Source organism: Ranitomeya variabilis, chromosome 2, assembly GCF_051348905.1.
Source record: "Ranitomeya variabilis isolate aRanVar5 chromosome 2, aRanVar5.hap1, whole genome shotgun sequence".
Taxonomy (NCBI): domain Eukaryota; kingdom Metazoa; phylum Chordata; class Amphibia; order Anura; family Dendrobatidae; genus Ranitomeya; species Ranitomeya variabilis.
Window position 1 is genome coordinate 796,904,761 of NC_135233.1, and position 11,126 is coordinate 796,915,886.

Below are 11,126 nucleotides of genomic sequence, written 5' to 3' on the forward strand. Positions count from 1 at the left end.
GCACCAAATCATCATGTAGACTATACAGCACCAGAAAGCGAATAACCTCCTGGTGATCCGGATTAACACGCATAGTTACTTGTGTCCAGTATTGTGGTTTATTATTAGCCAATGGGGTGGAGTCAATCCCCTTCAGAGGAATAGGAGTCTCCAAAGGCTCTAAATCATACCCACAGCGTTTGGCAAAGGACCAATCCATAAGACTCACAGCGGCGCCAGAGTCGACATAGGCGTCCGTGGTAATAGATGACAAAGAGCAAATCAGGGTCACAGATAGAATAAACTTAGACGGTAAGGTGCAAATGGAAACAGATTTATCAAGCTTTTTAGTGCGCTTAGAGCATGCTGATATAACATGAGTAGAATCACCACAATAGAAACACAACCCATTTTTCCGTCTAAAATTCTGCCGCTCGCTTCGGGACAGAATTCTATCACACTGCATACTCTCTGGCGACTTCTCAGTGGACACCGCCAGATGGTGCACTGGTTTGCGCTCCCGCAAACGCCTATCGATCTGAATAGCCATTGTCATGGACTCATTCAGACCCGCAGGCACAGGGAACCCCACCATAACATCCTTAATGGCATCAGAGAGACCCTCTCTGAAAGTCGCCGCCAGGGCGCACTCATTCCACTGAGTAAGCACAGACCATTTACGGAATCTTTGGCAGTAAATTTCCGCTTCATCTTGCCCCTGAGATAGGGACATCAAAGTTTTTTCTGCCTGAAGCTCCAAATGAGGTTCGTCATAAAGCAACCCCAAGGCCAGAAAAAACGCATCCACATTGAGCAACGCAGGATCCCCTGGTGTCAATGAAAAAGCCCAGTCTTGAGGGTCGCCCCGGAGCAAGGAAATCACAATCCTGACCTGCTGTGCAGGGTCTCCGGCAGAGCGAATTTTCAGGGACAAAAATAATTTGCAATTATTTCGAAAATTCTGAAACCCAGATCTATTCCCCGAGAAAAATTCCGGCAAAGGAATTCTCGGCTCAGATACAGGTGCATGACAAACAAAGTCTTGCAAATTTTGTACCTTCGTGGCGAGATTATTCAAACCTGCAGTTACACTCTGAAGATCCATTACAAACAGGTGGACACAGAGCCATTCAAAGAAAAAAAAAAAAAAAAAAAAAAAACTCAGCAGACTTCTTATTACTCTCCTTTCTCAGCCAAGGATTTTAACCCTTTAGTTGGCCGGTCAAACTGTCATGATCTCAATGGCAAGAGAACATAGCATCAGCATATATAGGAACTAGCTCTTGGAAGATGGGAACTGAGCTGACCATGAACTAAACCTAACGCACAACTAGCAGTGGCCGGGTAGCATGCCTACGTTGATTCTAGATGCCCAGCACCAGCCGGAGGACTAAATAAAGCTAGCAGAGGAAAATATTAGTCCTAGCTCACCTCTAGAGAAATACCCCGAAAGGAGACAGAGGCCCCCCACATGTATTGGCGGTGAATCAAGATGAAATAACAAACGTAGTATGAAAATAGGTTTAGCAAATTTGAGGTCCACTTACTACATAGCAGAAGACAGAAAGGACACTTTCATGGTCAGCTGAAAACCCTATCAAAACACCATCCAGGAATTACTTTAAGACTCCGGCATTAACTCATAACACCAGAGTGGCAATTCCTGTTCACAAGAGCTTTCCAGACACAGTAACGAAACTACAGCTGTGAACTGGAACAAAATGCAAAAACAAACATGGACAAGAGTCCAACTTATCTAGTAGTTGTCTAGGAGCAGGAACAAGCACAGAGAGGCTTCGGATAACATTGTTGACCGGCAAGCAACTAACAGAGAAGCAAGGTTATATAGCGACTCCCACATCTTGATGGGAACAGGTGAACAGAGAAGATGAAGACACCAGTTCAATTCCACCAGTAGCCACCGGGGGAGCCCCGAATCCAAATTCACAACAGTGCTGTACACGATGGCTCTTTCAGCTACAAACGCCTGGGGGGGGGGGGTAAAGTTTCCCTTTCAACTTGCTCCAGTGCAGGCTTCGGCCTACACTCTGCTCCCTCTCCTCCTCCTGCTGACCCTGGGCTCCAACACCGCCAGTTGGGGCCCGGTACAGCTAGCTGCACAGAGAAAAACTCCAGCCAATGTGTCAGTGGGGTTCAGCACCGCCAGCTGTTCCCCTGCTGTGTAGCCGGCATCGTGTCCTGCAAAAGCCACGCAGACACAAGAACTGAAATTGAAGGAAACCTGTCCCCCCTCCCCCAGGTGTTTCTACGTTTTACAGCCACCTTGTACGACAGTAATGCTGCATGTGTGCAAGGTGGCTCAGAAACTTATTCTCCTTGCCCATGGGGAACTGAACACGTCTAAAACGAGTCCTCTGCGACCATTAAAACGTCCCTCAGGTGTGATTTTCCTTTGTCTTGACACGCAACAAGCTCCTTGGTAGCGCTGCCCGTCTTCTGGCATCATTGTTTGGCTGCCTGCGCCTCTGCGGCCGCCTTGCCCCACACAACGCCCCTCGGTGTCTTATTTGTTTGGACTGCGAGGGTGTGATTGATGGGCATGAACGGTGCATTTCTTCGCCTGTCCCTCATCTCCTTCCGCCTTCTTCGGACTGTGCGGCTTCATGGCCGTGGCATGCGATAAGGGATCAGCTGACGCCGCACAGTCTGAAGCGGGTGTAAGGACCCGAGTGCGAGAGGCGAACATATGTGCTGCGCCAGGCCATGAATCCCAGACCCGCAGTGTTTTAACAATGTTAAGACACTGCGGGGCTGGGATTCATGGTCATCGCGAACCGCACCGGCCGACATTACATGATGTCAGAAGATGGGCAGCGCTAACAGCGCTAGGCCGGGGGATAACACGACAGCGCAGACTCCTGTACAGCAAATAACAACGCTCAGGAGGCTGCACCCAGCACCAAGGTGGGATTCTTGACATCTGTGCTGCGTCTCATTACGAAGGGAACTTGCGCCTCCAACACAGTTTGACTGTATAAAGGGCTAAATGTTATACGTGTTTCATTCGGCGTGTGCAAGGAGCAAAATTAAAAGAGCAACCTTTGACTTGTGCGGCACTACTGCTGCATAAGCTGTGGCTCTTCTAGTTTGTAACCCCTGAGGGGGGGTTAAAGGTTACCTTTGAAATCGGTTCAATTAGGCTTTGGCCTACACTCTGCTCCACCGGCAGAGCCCGGGCTCCAACAACGCTAGTTGCTGTCCGGAAGTGCTGGCTGCACAGAGCCAAACACCTCGCCAATGTGTCAGTGGGGTTCAGCACCGCCAGCTGTTCCCCTGCTGTGTAGCCGGCAATGTGTCCTGCGACCTCCACGCAGGCACAACAGACCCAAAGCTGCCGCCAGTGCAGGCTTTGGCCTACACTCCCCTCCCCCTTGCTCCTCCTCCTGCTCCTCCTCCTGCTGACCCTGGGCTCTAACACCGCCAGTTGGGGCCCGGTACTGCTAGCTGCACAGAGAAAAACCCCAGCCAATGTGTCAGTGGGGTCCAGCACCGCCAGCTGTTCCCCTGCTGTGCAGCCGGCAACGTGTCCTGCAACTGCCACGCAGGCACAACAGACCCAAAGCTGCCGCCAGTGCAGGCTTCGGCCTACACTCTGCTCCATCTCCTCCTCCTGCTGACCCCGGGCTCTAACACCGCCAGTTGGGGCCCGGTACTGCTAGCTGCACAGAGAAAAACACCAGCCAATGTGTCAGTGGGGTTCAGCACCGCCAGCTGTTCCCCTGCTGTGCAGCCGGCATCGTGTCCTGCAAAAGCCACGCAGACACAAGAACTGAAATTGAAGGGAACCTGTCCCCCCTCCCCCAGGCGTTTGTACGTTTTTAAGGCCACCTTGTACAGCGGTAATGCTGCATGTGTGCAAGGTGGCTCATAAACGTATTCTCCTCGCACATGTGGAACTGAAAACACGTCTAAAATGTGTCCTCTGTGTGACCATTTAACCGTCCCGGTGGTGTGACTTTCCTTTGTAATGACACGCTGCAACCCCCTTGGTAGCGCTGCCCGTCTTCTGGCATCATTGTTTGGCTGCCTGCGCCTCTGCGGCCGCCCTGACCCACACAACGCCCCTCGGTGTCTTATTTATTGGGACTGCGAGGGTGTGATTGATGGGCATGAGCGGTGCATATCTTCGCCTGTTGTCACTCATCTCCTTCCGCCTTCTTCAGACTGTGCAGCTTCATGGCCGTGGCATGCGATAAGGGATCAGCTGACGCCGCACAGTCTGAAGCGGGTGTAAGGACCCGAGTGCGAGAGGCGAACATATGTGCTGCGCCAGGCCATGAATCCCAGACCCGCAGTGTTTTAACAATGTTAAGACACTGCGGGGCTGGGATTCATGGTCATCGCGAACCGCACCGGCCGACATTACATGATGTCAGAAGATGGGCAGCGCTAACAGCGCTAGGCCGGGGGATAACACGACAGCGCAGACTCCTGTACAGCAAATAACAACGCTCAGGAGGCTGCACCCAGCACCAAGGTGGGATTCTTGACATCTGTGCTGCGTCTCATTACGAAGGGAACTCGCGCCTCCAACACAGTTTGACTGTATAAAGGGCTAAATGTTATACGTGTTACATTCGGCGTGTGCAAGGAGCAAAATTAAAAGAGCAACCTTTGACTTGTGCGGCACTACTGCTGCATAAGCTGTGGCTCTTCTAGTTTGTAACCCCTGAGGGGGGGTTAAAGGTTACCTTTGAAATCGGTTCAATTAGGCTTCGGCCTACACTCTGCTCCACCGGCAGAGCCCGGGCTCCAACAACGCTAGTTGCTGTCCGGAAGTGCTGGCTGCACAGAGCCAAACAACTCGCCAATGTGTCAGTGGGGTTCAGCACCGCCAGCTGTTCCCCTGCTGTGTAGCCAGCAACGTGTCCTGCGACCGCCACGCAGGCACAACAGACCCAAAGCTGCCGCCAGTGCAGGCTTCGGCCTACACTCCCCTCCCCCTTGCTCCTCCTCCTGCTCCTCCTCCTGCTGACCCTGGGCTCTAACACCGCCAGTTGGGGCCCGGTACTGCTAGCTGCACAGAGAAAAACCCCAGCCAATGTGTCAGTGGGGTCCAGCACCGCCAGCTGTTCCCCTGCTGTGCAGCCGGCAACGTGTCCTGCAACTGCCACGCAGGCACAACAGACCCAAAGCTGCCGCCAGTGCAGGCTTCGGCCTACACTCTGCTCCATCTCCTCCTCCTGCTGACCCCGGGCTCTAACACCGCCAGTTGGGGCCCGGTACTGCTAGCTGCACAGAGAAAAACACCAGCCAATGTGTCAGTGGGGTTCAGCACCGCCAGCTGTTCCCCTGCTGTGCAGCCGGCATCGTGTCCTGCAAAAGCCACGCAGACACAAGAACTGAAATTGAAGGGAACCTGTCCCCCCTCCCCCAGGCGTTTGTACGTTTTTAAGGCCACCTTGTACAGCGGTAATGCTGCATGTGTGCAAGGTGGCTCATAAACGTATTCTCCTCGCACATGTGGAACTGAAAACACGTCTAAAATGTGTCCTCTGTGTGACCATTTAACCGTCCCGGTGGTGTGACTTTCCTTTGTAATGACACGCTGCAACCCCCTTGGTAGCGCTGCCCGTCTTCTGGCATCATTGTTTGGCTGCCTGCGCCTCTGCGGCCGCCCTGACCCACACAACGCCCCTCGGTGTTTTATTTATTGGGACTGCGAGGGTGTGATTGATGGGCATGAGCGGTGCATATCTTCGCCTGTTGTCACTCATCTCCTTCCGCCTTCTTCAGACTGTGCAGCTTCATGGCCGTGGCATGCGATAAGGGATCAGCTGACGCCGCACAGTCTGAAGCGGGTGTAAGGACCCGAGTGCGAGAGGCGAACATATGTGCTGCGCCAGGCCATGAATCCCAGACCCGCAGTGTTTTAACAATGTTAAGACACTGCGGGGCTGGGATTCATGGTCATCGCGAACCGCACCGGCCGACATTACATGATGTCAGAAGATGGGCAGCGCTAACAGCGCTAGGCCGGGGGATAACACGACAGCGCAGACTCCTGTACAGCAAATAACAACGCTCAGGAGGCTGCACCCAGCACCAAGGTGGGATTCTTGACATCTGTGCTGCGTCTCATTACGAAGGGAACTCGCGCCTCCAACACAGTTTGACTGTATAAAGGGCTAAATGTTATACGTGTTACATTCGGCGTGTGCAAGGAGCAAAATTAAAAGAGCAACCTTTGACTTGTGCGGCACTACTGCTGCATAAGCTGTGGCTCTTCTAGTTTGTAACCCCTGAGGGGGGGTTAAAGGTTACCTTTGAAATCGGTTCAATTAGGCTTCGGCCTACACTCTGCTCCACCGGCAGAGCCCGGGCTCCAACAACGCTAGTTGCTGTCCGGAAGTGCTGGCTGCACAGAGCCAAACACCTCGCCAATGTGTCAGTGGGGTTCAGCACCGCCAGCTGTTCCCCTGCTGTGTAGCCGGCAACGTGTCCTGCGACCGCCACGCAGGCACAACAGACCCAAAGCTGCCGCCAGTGCAGGCTTCGGCCTACACTCCCCTCCCCCTTGCTCCTCCTCCTGCTCCTCCTCCTGCTGACCCTGGGCTCTAACACCGCCAGTTGGGGCCCGGTACTGCTAGCTGCACAGAGAAAAACCCCAGCCAATGTGTCAGTGGGGTCCAGCACCGCCAGCTGTTCCCCTGCTGTGCAGCCGGCAATGTGTCCTGCAACTGCCACGCAGGCACAACAGACCCAAAGCTGCCGCCAGTGCAGGCTTCGGCCTACACTCTGCTCCATCTCCTCCTCCTGCTGACCCCGGGCTCTAACACCGCCAGTTGGGGCCCGGTACTGCTAGCTGCACAGAGAAAAACACCAGCCAATGTGTCAGTGGGGTTCAGCACCGCCAGCTGTTCCCCTGCTGTGCAGCCGGCATCGTGTCCTGCAAAAGCCACGCAGACACAAGAACTGAAATTGAAGGGAACCTGTCCCCCCTCCCCCAGGCGTTTGTACGTTTTTAAGGCCACCTTGTACAGCGGTAATGCTGCATGTGTGCAAGGTGGCTCATAAACGTATTCTCCTCGCACATGTGGAACTGAAAACACGTCTAAAATGTGTCCTCTGTGTGACCATTTAACCGTCCCGGTGGTGTGACTTTCCTTTGTAATGACACGCTGCAACCCCCTTGGTAGCGCTGCCCATCTTCTGGCATCATTGTTTGGCTGCCTGCGCCTCTGCGGCCGCCCTGACCCACACAACGCCCCTCGGTGTCTTATTTATTGGGACTGCGAGGGTGTGATTGATGGGCATGAGCGGTGCATATCTTCGCCTGTTGTCACTCATCTCCTTCCGCCTTCTTCAGACTGTGCGGCTTCATGGCCGTGGCATGCGATAAGGGATCAGCTGACGCCGCACAGTCTGAAGCGGGTGTAAGGACCCGAGTGCGAGAGGCGAACATATGTGCTGCGCCAGGCCATGAATCCCAGACCCGCAGTGTTTTAACAATGTTAAGACACTGCGGGGCTGGGATTCATGGTCATTGCGAACCGCACCGGCCGACATTACATGATGTCAGAAGATGGGCAGCGCTAACAGCGCTAGGCCGGGGGATAACACGACAGCGCAGACTCCTGTACAGCAAATAACAACGCTCAGGAGGCTGCACCCAGCACCAAGGTGGGATTCTTGACATCTGTGCTGCGTCTCATTACGAAGGGAACTCGCGCCTCCAACACAGTTTGACTGTATAAAGGGCTAAATGTTATACGTGTTTCATTCGGCGTGTGCAAGGAGCAAAATTAAAAGAGCAACCTTTGACTTGTGCGGCACTACTGCTGCATAAGCTGTGGCTCTTCTAGTTTGTAACCCCTGAGGGGGGGTTAAAGGTTACCTTTGAAATCGGTTCAATTAGGCTTCGGCCTACACTCTGCTCCACCGGCAGAGCCCGGGCTCCAACAACGCTAGTTGCTGTCCGGAAGTGCTGGCTGCACAGAGCCAAACACCTCGCCAATGTGTCAGTGGGGTTCAGCACCGCCAGCTGTTCCCCTGCTGTGTAGCCGGCAACGTGTCCTGCGACCGCCACGCAGGCACAACAGACCCAAAGCTGCCACCAGTGCAGGCTTCGGCCTACACTCCCCTCCCCCTTGCTCCTCCTCCTGCTCCTCCTCCTGCTGACCCTGGGCTCTAACACCGCCAGTTGGGGCCCGGTACTGCTAGCTGCACAGAGAAAAACCCCAGCCAATGTGTCAGTGGGGTCCAGCACTGCCAGCTGTTCCCCTGCTGTGCAGCCGGCAACGTGTCCTGCAACTGCCACGCAGGCACAACAGACCCAAAGCTGCCGCCAGTGCAGGCTTCGGCCTACACTCTGCTCCATCTCCTCCTCCTGCTGACCCCGGGCTCTAACACCGCCAGTTGGGGCCCGGTACTGCTAGCTGCACAGAGAAAAACACCAGCCAATGTGTCAGTGGGGTTCAGCACCGCCAGCTGTTCCCCTGCTGTGCAGCCGGCATCGTGTCCTGCAAAAGCCACGCAGACACTTGCTCTTGAACCTTCTGCTCCCCATCCTGGTTCCAGTACCGTCAGCTGGTTCTGGGCAGAGCCTTTGGCTTAGGTGCCTCCCTCTGGGTATCCGAGTTCCACCAACGTCAGGTGGTCCTTGGTAGTGCTTTCAGGCACGGGAACCTCCTGCTTAGTAACCGGGTTCCAGTAACGTCAGCTAGTCCTCGGTAGTTCCATTGGCTCTTGGACCTTCGGCTACCCATCCGGGTTCCAGCACCGTCAGCTGGTTCTCGGCAGTGTCTTTTGCTCTTGTACCTTCTGCTCCCCATCCTGGTTCCAGTACTGTCAGCTGGTTCCGGGCAGAGCCTTTGGCTTAGGTGCCTCCCTCTGGGTATCCGAGTTCCACCAACGTCAGGTGGTCCTTGGTAGTGCTTTCAGGCACGGGTACCTCCTGCTTAGTAACCGGGTTCCAGTAACGTCAGCTGGTCCTCGGTAGTTCCATTGGCTCTTGGACCTTCGGGTAGCCATCCGAGTTCCAGTTCCATCAGCCGGTTCTCGGCATTTTCTCAGCCTTCTTGTACCTTCTGCTACATTGCCAAGTTCAAGAGACTAAACACGATGACCCGGAAGACCACCCCTAAGATGACGACGACACCAGAGACGACAACCACCGTGATGACGACGACCCTGGAGACGATGACCCTGAAGACCACCCCGATGACGACGACCCCGGAGACGACGACCCTGGAGACGACGACGACCTGGAAGACCGAGAAGCAGAAGAACAAGAGGCTGCAGAACAAAGAGCAGAAGAACATTAAGCATAACACTAAATATCAGAGCAAAAAATATTATCTAAATTATAAGCAGAAGAAGACTAAGCAGTGTATGGGGGTGAGTCCGTTCCTCCTCGTGGTGCCCCTGGATAAAGCCTGATGCTGCAGGCCAAACTGAACGCGGACAAATGTAACTCTTTTGTGACAGGCAGAACGGAAGGTGTAATCTTCAAACTTTTATAGATAACAACTACGGGAATGCCTGTCACAAATAAGAATATGATGAAGAAGTAGAATATGATGAAGATAATAGTAAAATAAAAAGAATATGAACAATGTAACCAAAAAAATAATAGGTAGAAGATGAAGAAGATGAATAAGGTGAAGAAGTTGATGTCAAAGAAGCTGATGATGAGGATAATGAAGAAGAAAGTGTGGGAGAAGTAAAAAAGAAGGTGAAGGGCGTGGAAGTAGTGAAACATCAATATCTGACAAAATAAAAAAAAAATTAACATAGTCAAAATCTTTCTACCGCCGAACGTCATAAAAAAAAACAAAATCCTGCTATTCTATTACATTGGGCTAAACCTCTGTGCCTTTAATGTCTCTGCCACCTCCCCCAATACATCCTACATTATTCTTAGTTGTTTTCCTTCATGTAGAATTAACCTACAAGGAAAGAAAGGGTTTATTTTAATTCCGATATTTTCGTCCCATTGACTTGCATTGGGATCGGGTATCGGTATCGGATTAGATCCGATACTTTGACGGTATCGGCCGATACTTTCCGATACCGATACTTTCCGATATCGGAAGGTATCGCTCAACATTACTTGTGACTGCAATGTACTGGTCACTACAACGTACTGGTTACTACAACGGCAGTTTGCAATTTTCACCCGGCAACATTCATTGCTGCTTGTTTCTGGAAAATACCCATGGAGTCAAAGTCAAAATCGTCACTACATCTGTAGATAAATTCCTCAAGGGATATAGTTTCCAAAATGGGGCCACTTGAGGGGGAATTCTGCTTTACTAGCAATTAGGGGCTCTGTATATGGACACCACAAACTGTTCTAGGAACTGTTCTGCGCTGCAGGACGCAAATAGTGATCTGTTCCTCCCAAGTCTCTCCGTATGGTTAAGTAGTACTGTACAGCCACATAAAGGGTATTACCACATTCAGTAAAAATTGTTGGACAAATTTTGGTTCCATTTTTTCCCACTGGGAAAATGTTAAATCTGGGGCTAAAACTAAATTTTGGTGGTAGAAATGTAGTTATTTTTTCCTCACTGCCCAATGGTATAAAATTCTGTGACACACCCATGGTGTCAATGTGATCACTGCACCCCTAGATGAATTCATTGAGTGGTATAGTTTGTAAAATGGGGCCACTTATGGGGAGTTCTGCTGTTCTGGCACCTCATGGGCTTTCCAAGTGGGTCATGGCACCTGCAAACCATAACAGTAAAATCTGGTGCTCCTTGTTTTCTGAGCTTTGCATTGTGACTGAAAAATATTTCCTGATTACATGTAGGGTATTGGCGCACTCAGGAAAAAATGAACCTCGGATTGTTGTAAAAAAAAATCCTATTAGCCCTTAGAAAAATTAAAAACTTGGGGTTAAAACAACAGTTTAGTTGTAAAAATGTAATTTATTCTTTCTTCACTGCTCAGTGTTATAACATTTTATGAGGCAGATGTGGTGTAAATATGTCACTGCACCAGTAGATGAATTCATTGGGGAGTGTAGTTTGTAAAATGAGTTCACATATAGGGGTTTTTGTTGTTCTGGCACCTCAGAGGCTCTGCCAACATGACATGGCACCCTCAATCTATTTCAGCAAAATCTGAACTCCAATATGGCGCCTCTTCCCTTCTGAACTTTGCACTGTGCTCAAAAG